Here is a 10,326-nt window from a genome sequence, read left to right on the forward strand (position 1 = left end):
AAGAAATGAAAATCTTAATAATCCAGCACCCTCCACTAATCCATACCCTGTTATGGAAAGAAATTTTCCATACCCTTTTTTTCTATCTCCAATGAAATTAACAGAAATTTTAAACTTTATTAAATCTCTTAAAAATAACTCGTCTCCTGTCATTGATGAGATAAGCAATAAATTTTTGATAAATATTTCCACTTACATTGCAATCTTTTGAAAGAAATCTCTTCATTTTAGTTTCTTAATTTTCTTAGTGTTAATTTTTCTTGAAAATAAACTCCGAATCACAATAATTGAAACATAATAAACTGACAATAAAGTCATCAATGATGAACACTAAGATAACAAAAATAGTCACCATGTAGTACTGGTACCAAGTTAAGTCTAATGCAGCCGGCTTCAGATGTGAAGCACCTTTATGTTTTGGTACATATTCCACCCACCAGACTGCAGTATCCACAGCTGACATTGGTTTATCTTCAGTTATTAATGATAATCGCATCATATTTTTCTTATAACTGGAATAAGAAAAAATTAGACTGCCTTAAACATATTTTGTTAAATGCAGTAACATTAATAAATTTTAATAAAAAATAAATCTGTACACATTCAACCCATTTACAGTGTACTTGGGTATTTACAATGTCTAAGTGTTGATTAACATATACCTTGGTTTTGAATTAATATTTTACTGGTTTATATTGTGTGTTAACTGTTGAAACGAAGTATACCCAATGAGTAGTCAGTGAAGGCAATTGTCCTCCTAAAAATAATTACTATAACACCCCTTTTCTTAAAGTTTTAACTGGTATGTAAATGTTGACTAATATGTATTTCTCTGAATTAAATTATTTGTGTGTTTTTTAAAAATATTTTTAATAATTTTTATCTTGGCAGAGGTCAACATAATTCTAACTAAAATTTCAAATTCAAACATAAATTTCAAATAAATTAATGTGAAAAAATAGCTACAGTAAGATGATCTGCAAACAGAGCTGTAGAATTATTTCTAAATAAGAATGTTGTCATTAAAACTGTTCAGGTAGTTCTTGCCCTTTCCAAAAAACAGTGTTAAATGTAGAATATGTTCGTATATTTATTATGTAGGAATATGGATCGACATAAAATTAAAATTTTGAATTCATATTTTAAGAAGTACCACATATCCATAAAAACACGGACATAACAGTTAGAAGGTTAACCAAACGGCCTACGACAGGTTCAGGGTTTTTATTAACTAAGTTTCTACTTACAAAATATTTAATCCAACATGAAACACAAATTCAAAACAAAAATTAAACTAATTTTAAAAAGACAAACAATAATTAAAAGAAACATTCTCACACACACACTCTCTCTCTCTCTCTCTCTCTCTCTCTCAATCTCTCTCTCTCTCTCACCACACACACACACACCACGCACTGTGTGTGTGTGTGTGTGTGTTTTTTTTCTTTTTTATACATCACTAGTTGTAAGGTATAATTTTTGTAAAAATAACTTTATTGAATTAATAAATACAAAAAAATTACTTAAGAAACATTATTTTTAATGATTATACAGACATTAGATAAACAAATTCTATGTATGTTATGTTACTTTATCTTATTATTTAATTTTCCATTATCTCAATTTATGCCACAGTTCATAAACTTTGCCTAAGTTTATTTTCAAGTTTAATTTCTTTTCTAGTAATTAAACCAATCATTCAGAATTTTTTTTTATTAATTTTTCGTTTCTATTGATAAAAGAACAGTCTCATCAATCAATTTTAACAATTATTTATTTTTGGAGATTTAGTACTTTTATTTTACATTTGTCTTCAGTAGTTGAATTTCTTTTTCATATTCATTCTTCTTTTCTGAGTTCTTAATTCTTTTCTATTGTTTTTGGCAAAATTCCCACTGGATATGAGCTGGAATAGGATTGTAGGAACCAAACTTTGAGATGTGTATTTTTCAAATTTATCTACTTTTGGGGGGGGGGGTCAGTTTTTCCTACTGATCTATACAGGGACATTGTTTCCTATCTGGTGTCTATCAAACCTCCATTGTTGGGCTTAAGGATTTCAGAAAATATCTTGACTTACATCTAAAAGAGTTTAATAATTTTTGTATTCAACCTAAGAGAATATTGACTTTGTATTTGGGAGAAGCTGTTTTAGGTTTTCATACACAACTTCATAATTTATATCCTGAAATTCAACCTTTAATCCAGCACCAGCATTTAATAAAGTTTTAGCATTGAAATCTTGGTCACCAAGTATTGGAACACCATAATAAACTGCTTCTTGAAAACTCTGAAGACCAACCTGACTTATAAAAACCTTCATCTTTGGATAGGCTGTTTACGTCTGAAATGCTTGTATTTAAAATATTTTTTTCAGTATGTTATTTAATTAACTAACAGTTATCATAAATTCTAATTGATTATGACTTAACTATTAGTTTAATAATGAAGTAATGCAGAAAGAGTTTATGTTTTAACAGACATCTTATTCTTTGTAAACTGTGCCATTGTGTGTATTTAATTGGCATATATCATTTCCAAATGAATATTATTTAAATTATAATATGAATCTTTTTAATCTATTTAAATTTTAATAAATTCTTCTTATTGACATGGATTTAGATGTCTTTGTTGAAAAATGTGGTGCTGTGGAGGTAATACTCTGTGATAGTAATTTTCTTAGCCTTTCATCTGGAAGCTACTGGATTTGAATCCCACTTAGGCTTGACATTTATCCAGTGCTACAGTAATTCATATTTATAAAAAAAGCCACATTAATCGAACAACTAGCCTGTAGTGGTAAGATTAAATATAGAATTAGAACAAGAACATATTACAAGAATAATTACGGTACATTAGCTGACCAGGGCCGGCTGGTACAGTTGTAATGAACTCTTCAGCAACAAACAGATGGTTTTAGTAGAACGGCAGATTTAGATTCTTCATTACTATAATTCATGAATAAATCCCACTGGACTGACTGGCTGGCTGGGTTGTGAATGAGAGATGAAAGTAAATGATTGATGTTAAAATTAATAAAATACAAATTGATCTGAAAGATCATCCAGTTAATTTATTTAAGTTAAAGTAAAAGATTTACTTTTGCAGAAGTAGTATTACTTTACTGATAACTTATATCTATACTGAATCTTCTCATGTTACTCATGTACAGTGAACTTAAACGTAGTACATAATTATTTAGCAAGTTATGCCTTAAAAATTGTTATTTTATTTTATGTCAATTTTAATCACTATATATATTTTTATATTCATGTAGTTGCATCATTATTATTTTATATAACTATAACATTCTCTATTATTATTTCCTTATGTTAATACATAAAACCTGAACCAGGTTTATCCATAGTTTTCCTTGATCCATTTCTGCAAAATCTAGAAAAGTTTCCTTTTGGTATACATAGAATAACATACATTCCTGTATGGTCTATAAAAAGCAAATAATTATTTACTGTTAACTAATGGCAATTTGAAATTATGATTTTAATTTACATAGTAAACAAACGGAACTATAATTCAATTATAAGCTAAAACTACAAAAAATTGGTTGAACTAACTCTAGCTAAATCAGTGTTATTTGTGTTTTTGGAGACTCCTCTCATACATTTGAAAATTACTGCATTATTCTGGTTATTGCCACAGATTACTATTAATACACAACAAGTTCAGCGTAGAAATTAATTATTTCACATTATAGGCGTTATCAAGTCTGTTTATTTGGTGACTGGAAGATTTTTGTAATTTATTATGGATCATCTCAATAAAAATAGCAGTATACTGATGATAGTCTTATTATGTAAGTCAGCAACACAAAACAATGTGAATACTTATTAACATAAATGGATATCCACTCTCGTCGATTCACTCCTACATAAAATAAATACAAATTAAAATAAGGATAATATAAAAAACATACTTTAACATAAACAATATACTGAATGAATGGAACAATTCAAAGCTAACATACTTTTTGAGAAATTTCTAAACACATTTCATATTAATACAAGAAAACTGTATGTAATATCACTAGATACGAAAGTGAGAAACAATATAATCACAAAGATAATTGCTTCAATTGAAGCAACATTTCATTTCACAAAATATATACATATTTATTTCATTACATACAACATTTGCACACACATCCTACCTAAAACTGATTGTTGTAGTAACCATTTTCTTGTTATAACATTGTCGGGTCTTTCAGGCAAATCTGTCTCTGCTTCTCACTTCCATAACACTGTTGTTTTGGAAATTTTTTAAAAGCTTTAATGAATGCTTCACATTTCTCTTCAGGCACTGACTTGCTCTTCATGTTGCTACCGAGACTAAAATATATAATACCATCTTCAGCATTATCCATCATTTCCTGAAGATCCTAAAAAATATAAATGTATATATTTTTTATTATTATTTTGTTTTAAAGAAGCTACGCGAGTATTTAATCACATACTATAACATTAGATTAACAATTTTAATCAGTGGTAATATTATTAGAAAATTTAAATGCCTTTACAGGAAAAACTAAAAGATAAAAAGTGAGAGTGTTATCTTATAGCAATTCATATAGTTAACTTATATGTGTTTAAACTTTCTTTTTAACTACAGTTATTTTAACCCTCTACCACTAATGGCATAGCTTCCCTTATCGTGCCAAGTGATCACTTTTATGCAAATGGCAAAGCATATTTAGTATGTATTTGTGTTTAAAATTTTGTTTACTAAAAGAATATTTTATCGGAATAATATAAAATCCACTACTAGGCTCATCTTCATTTCTAATAAATATAATATGCTGCCATCAGTAATTAAAAAGCAATTTGATAGTGTTGACAGATAACAAAATATCGAAAGGTTCCAATACTTATGTAAATACATTAGAGGTAAATATTTCAAATGTACAGCTGATCAACATCTCATTCAGTGTAATTGAATACTAAATGAAAATTTTATAAAAAGTAACTGTAACTCACAAGAAAATTTCACTGCCACTATTCTGTAGTGGGCAATTAATCTGAACATAAGGAATTTTTTATTCATTTCTATGTTGTGGCTACACTGCTTGACCAAATCAAAAATATATTCATCTTTTAAGTGTCTATGTAATGTGACATTATTATTCTTAAGTTATTTAGCAATTTTCATGTTATAAATTGTATTTTGTGAAAGTTTATTCCATTTTGACTAGTTTCGGCATGACGTCTGTATGAACGTATATATGCACATAAATACATATGTACATTCATAACTCAAAAACGATTAGCCATAGGATGTTGAAATTTTGGATTTAGGGCTGTTGTAACATCTAGTTGTGCACCTTCCCTTTTGATTGCAATCAACTGGACCAAAAGTGTCCAAAAAAAAGCCCAAAATACAATTTTTTGGATTTTGGGCTTTTTCTTAACTGCAGTAATAAGCCCTCATTGAGAGCCTTTCAATGATATATCATAAGTGGTACTTATTTTTATTGGTTCCAGAGTTATACCCAATAAAATTTTAATTAATGAAATATTTGAATCTTAAAAGGGGAAGGCATATTGGCGAGAATCTGACTTCATTTACTTTTTTTAATTTAAATATATTGATTTATTAATAATTATTAATCTGTGATTGTAAAAAAATTATATTAAATAATAATTCAATAACAAAAAAAAATGTAATAAAAAATCTAAATATATAAAAAATATATGTAATTTAATAGGCGTACAAGGAAGTCATGTAGTGTCCACATCAGATGTTTTATTACAAATCATATTTTCATATTCCTGTATGTCTTGAATACGTAATAATGAACATATCAACAAAATTGTTTGTAAATTATATCCCTTTCCGAGCATTCCAGTATAACACAACAACAAACAGTTTCTGAGTATGGTGTTGGACTATAGACAGTGAATGAGCTATTAGAGCACATCTGTATGTGACAACTGTTAAACACAGACATGTTGCAGCTTGTTGGAAAGCTCATCAGCCAGCTAAAAAGCAGCTTTTAACATCAGCAATATACAAAAAAGTACTCTTGAGGATCAAAGTACGTGTTACCTGGACCATAAAAGTCTGGAAAAATATTATTTTCTAGTGAATCTCATTTTTATGTTTCAGGGCAAAGGGTTCTGTATGTTAGAAATGCATTAGATGAAAATACATCACCGGTTCATATATAACATCCTGTTCAACATCTCCAGAAAATAATATTTTGGGGTTGTTTCTCATTTGATGACCCTTGTTTATTTCTTCCATTAGATGGTATGTAGAAAAGTGATGGATATATCAAGATTCTAAAGGATAGAGTTGTGTACAACTTTAAAAAAATTCCAACTAGGCAACAGAATGTTCCAGCAAGAATTTGTGCCATGCCATACTGTCAAAAAAATGGAAAAATTCTTTGAAGAACAAAATATTAAAGTACTAAAAAAATGAGAGGCCGGAAAAGAATAAAAATTTTACATGATCTGAAAGGAAATGAGTACTATGAGGATCAAAATGTTTAATTGGGAATAGAGGAGGATGGATGTTCATGGTGAATTGGATCTGCTTCAAAGCTGAAACTTAGATGTTAGTAGTATATATATATATATAATCTCCCTATATTGTTTCAGAAGGGTGTAGTAACAATTATTGTATAAATATTAACACAAACCTTTGGTAAAGGTGGTGGTGGAATTTTTATGTGCATCGGTCCAACATAAACTGTATTAGGATGCAGTGATTTAGGATAACTTGTAGATAAGTCGCAACCAACAATCAGTAGACTTTTATTTGATTCTAGATCCCATAAATTTCTATTAACATTTCCAAAATACTGTCTCATTATTTTTTCTTGTGTTGGTCTTTTTAGATTTGACCAATGCTTTCGACATTATACTGCATCTAAGACTTTTGCAAAAATTGGGAATTCATGGCAGTTCCCTTAATTATTTACCAACTACAAAAAAATCTTTAGTAGTAATTATTTACTACTAAAAAAATCTCAAATTCTTACACTTGACAACAAAACAAGTATTAAAAAACTAGTTATGGCTTACATCAAGGAACTATAATAACTCCCATATTATTTCTTATATACATTCCTGATTTGTTAAAATTAAATATAGATATAGTCTCATTTGCAAACAACATTAATTTTTACAGAAAACTCATGGAAGAGTGTTAAAGATTTAAGTGAATGAGGTCTCACTATTGTGAAATCTTGATTAGATGAACACATACTTGATGCTAAAAAAAGTATATATTTGATATTTTCTCCAAATAGTAGAGGTCAACCAGAAAATTTAGATAATATAAATATTCATCTATCTAATTGTGATAAATCTTCTAATATAACTTGCCAATGTCTAAAATTAAAAAGAGAAACTATAGTTAAGTATTTAGGCATTTTAGTCCACTCTCATCTTTGCTGGGATGCTCATATCAATTACACATGTCACAGGCTCAAATATTTAATTAATAAATTTTATGTCAGTAGATTAAGAAATCTGACTATATCTAAAATTGTTTATTTTGCATGTGAACCCAATTCGTGCTTTAATATGGAATAAATGCGTGGGGTGGAGCAGCAAATATACATCTGAATAAAATTTTTGTAATCCAAAAATATTTACCAACAATGCTCTTGAGTAGACCTAGGCTTTTTCATAGCAGGGATTTATTTAACGAATTCAAGTTCCTAACAGTTAAAAGCTGTATATTAATATATTATTCATAAATAAATAACAAAACGTTTTTTACCATTCGTGAAACATTATATGATCTACAACCTTCAAGAATTACTTTTGAAGTATGTTGTAATAATTTAAATGTTTGTAGAAGTCAATTCACCTATATTTCTAATAAATTAATAAATTTCATCCCTAATCATTTCACATATGCTAGTCTTAACATAAAGATCATTAATGATATGATTAAATGGATTGTATCGAATAGCATCCATTGAGAGGCTCTTTTAAAGTACAGTTTTTTTTCATTAGTTTTTGTTTACTGTGAATTATTACTAGTATACTGTATTAACTTTCTGATGTATTCGTTAATTTTTTTATTATGCTATTGTATTTTTATGAGTACATCTTTTATATTTTATTTTTGTAACTGTAAATTTTTGTAACTCACCTGCACGCAGTTTTTACTTTGTAGGTATTACTATTTCCTGTATTCTAATATTATATGTTTTCTATATATTTAAAAAGAGGAAATGAAATTGAATTGAGTATCTTGCTTTAAAAGAAATAACATTTTTACTATTGTAGACATTAACAATTAAAAAGGTATACAAGGATCCCTTGATTTACACAGTTAATTCATCCCTGAAAATTTTTGCCTAAATCAAAACTGTTTTCACAAAAAAGGTATACAGTACAGTACTGTACAGTGTCGTATCTGTATGTGTACTTATTTAGTAGGCTAAATTTGTAATCCTTTTTGCAGGTAGAAGACACAGAATTTTTAGACAATTTAGCTAAACATGCTTAAAATAACAGAATATAAATCATATCCAATACATTAAATATGATTTCGTAGAGTACAGTATTGTAGAAACAAAGTAAAAAAATACAAGAAAAACAGAGTACAAAAGAAAAATCATAATATAGAACAGTATAGTATTATTAAAAAAAATTGTTTAAAATGAACTTATATAGGCCTAAATACAATAAGGAATATTAAAACAAAATTGTCATTTAGTTCAGCTTAGATTTCTTAAAATAATCGTCTAGTTTACTCCACTTTACGTATAGTTGCAACTGATCTAGCACCATCTTATAGCATTTCATATCACCTAACAATCCATTTACAACTTTTCTACCTTGTTCTTGATCAGGATTGTTTTTAGTTCACAAAATTTTTTGATGTATCCTAATGCCTCCTGTAATCCTTTTACTGTTAATTCTGGCTGAGAAATGGAGGATGAGGTTGAAGGTTCACCACTGTCAATTTTTGATGACCCTGATTTAAATGTATCACTCCTACTCGAATTGTCATCTGGCGACTTGGTTAGTGCTAACAAATATTCATTTTCTAAAAATTGCTTATTGCCTTCGACAAGTTCATTTATATCTTCAGCATCTACTTTAAGCCCTACACTGCTGGCAAGATGCAAAACTTCATTTTTAATAGTACCTGTAATTCCTTGTCCATTATCATGAAATGCATTCTGATCTTGATCTTTATCTTGATGCAGCTTGTACCTCACTTCACAAAGTGTACTCTCTTTGATTTCTTTCCAAGCTTTGCTAATATTACCTACAGCATGAAGGATGTTGTTACATTTTTCCACAACATTCACAAATCACAGATCTCATTACTTGAACTGTTAGTCGCATAAACCACTTGAAAAAACTCTTTGAATCGCAGGCTAAAACAATTATTAAATCGATGGAAAAAATGTGCCTCGTTACCCAAGCTTTTCGGTTGGATGTCCAATACACGGAAGAGATTGTTAATTCCTCTAAAAGCATGGGGATTTTCTGAGTGATATATAAGCAAAGATGTAATTTACAGTACCTCTTCGGGTCTCATCCAAGTAAAAGTGTGAATCGATCTTTAGATACTTTAAAACCGGGCATATGACTTTAATTTTTTATGATAAAAGTACATTTAGGCATTTTTTTTTCAAAAAATCCCTGTTTCATCAACATTAAATAGTTACCGTAACGTGTATCATCCTTCTTTATGATAATTTATAGATATTTTTTGAGTTATTCGGCTTCTTCATTTGCAATGGCTGATTCACATTGAATCAAAATGTTATGCAGGTTTGAACGTTTTTTAACATTTTCAAACCATCGTTTCCTTGCATTGAATGGGTTGATATCAATCATGGTATTTAGGTCTTAATAGTTCATACAAACTTAACGCTCTTTCACGAACAATGTTTGTTGTCACGGGAACACAACGTTGAGTACAGTCTTCTATGAAAATGTTAAATAGTTTTTTTTAAGTTCAACCATTAAAATAAAATGTAAATAAAATGCAATAATGAAATAATTGCATCCTGAAAAATGTATTGTATGGTGTGGGTTATATGCTGGAGGTATCGTTGGTTCTTATTTCTTTAAAAATGAGGCTGGAGCCCATATTACTGTCAATGATGATCGTTACAGGTCAATGATCAGTGATTATTTGTTTCCAAATTTGCATGACATCGACCTGCAACAGCTTTGGTCTCAGCAGGATGGTGCCACATCTCATACTGCTATTGAAACAATCAATTTATTGAAACGACAAAATTATTTCATGAAATTGTCCAGTGAATTGGGTTCCAAGATCATGTCACCTAATGTGAGTGGATTATTTTCTTTGGGGATACGTGAAGTC

At 28.9% G+C, this 10,326-nt stretch overlaps 1 pseudogene; it reads right to left on the reverse strand.

The window, feature by feature from the left end:
* Window positions 1-250: 250 nt before the first annotated feature.
* On the reverse strand, window positions 251-8,768 carry LOC142330428 (UDP-glycosyltransferase UGT5-like; annotated as a pseudogene).
* Window positions 8,769-10,326: the final 1,558 nt, after the last annotated feature.

Source organism: Lycorma delicatula, chromosome 9 (assembly GCF_047948215.1).
Source record: "Lycorma delicatula isolate Av1 chromosome 9, ASM4794821v1, whole genome shotgun sequence".
NCBI classification, from domain to species: Eukaryota; Metazoa; Arthropoda; class Insecta; order Hemiptera; family Fulgoridae; genus Lycorma; species Lycorma delicatula.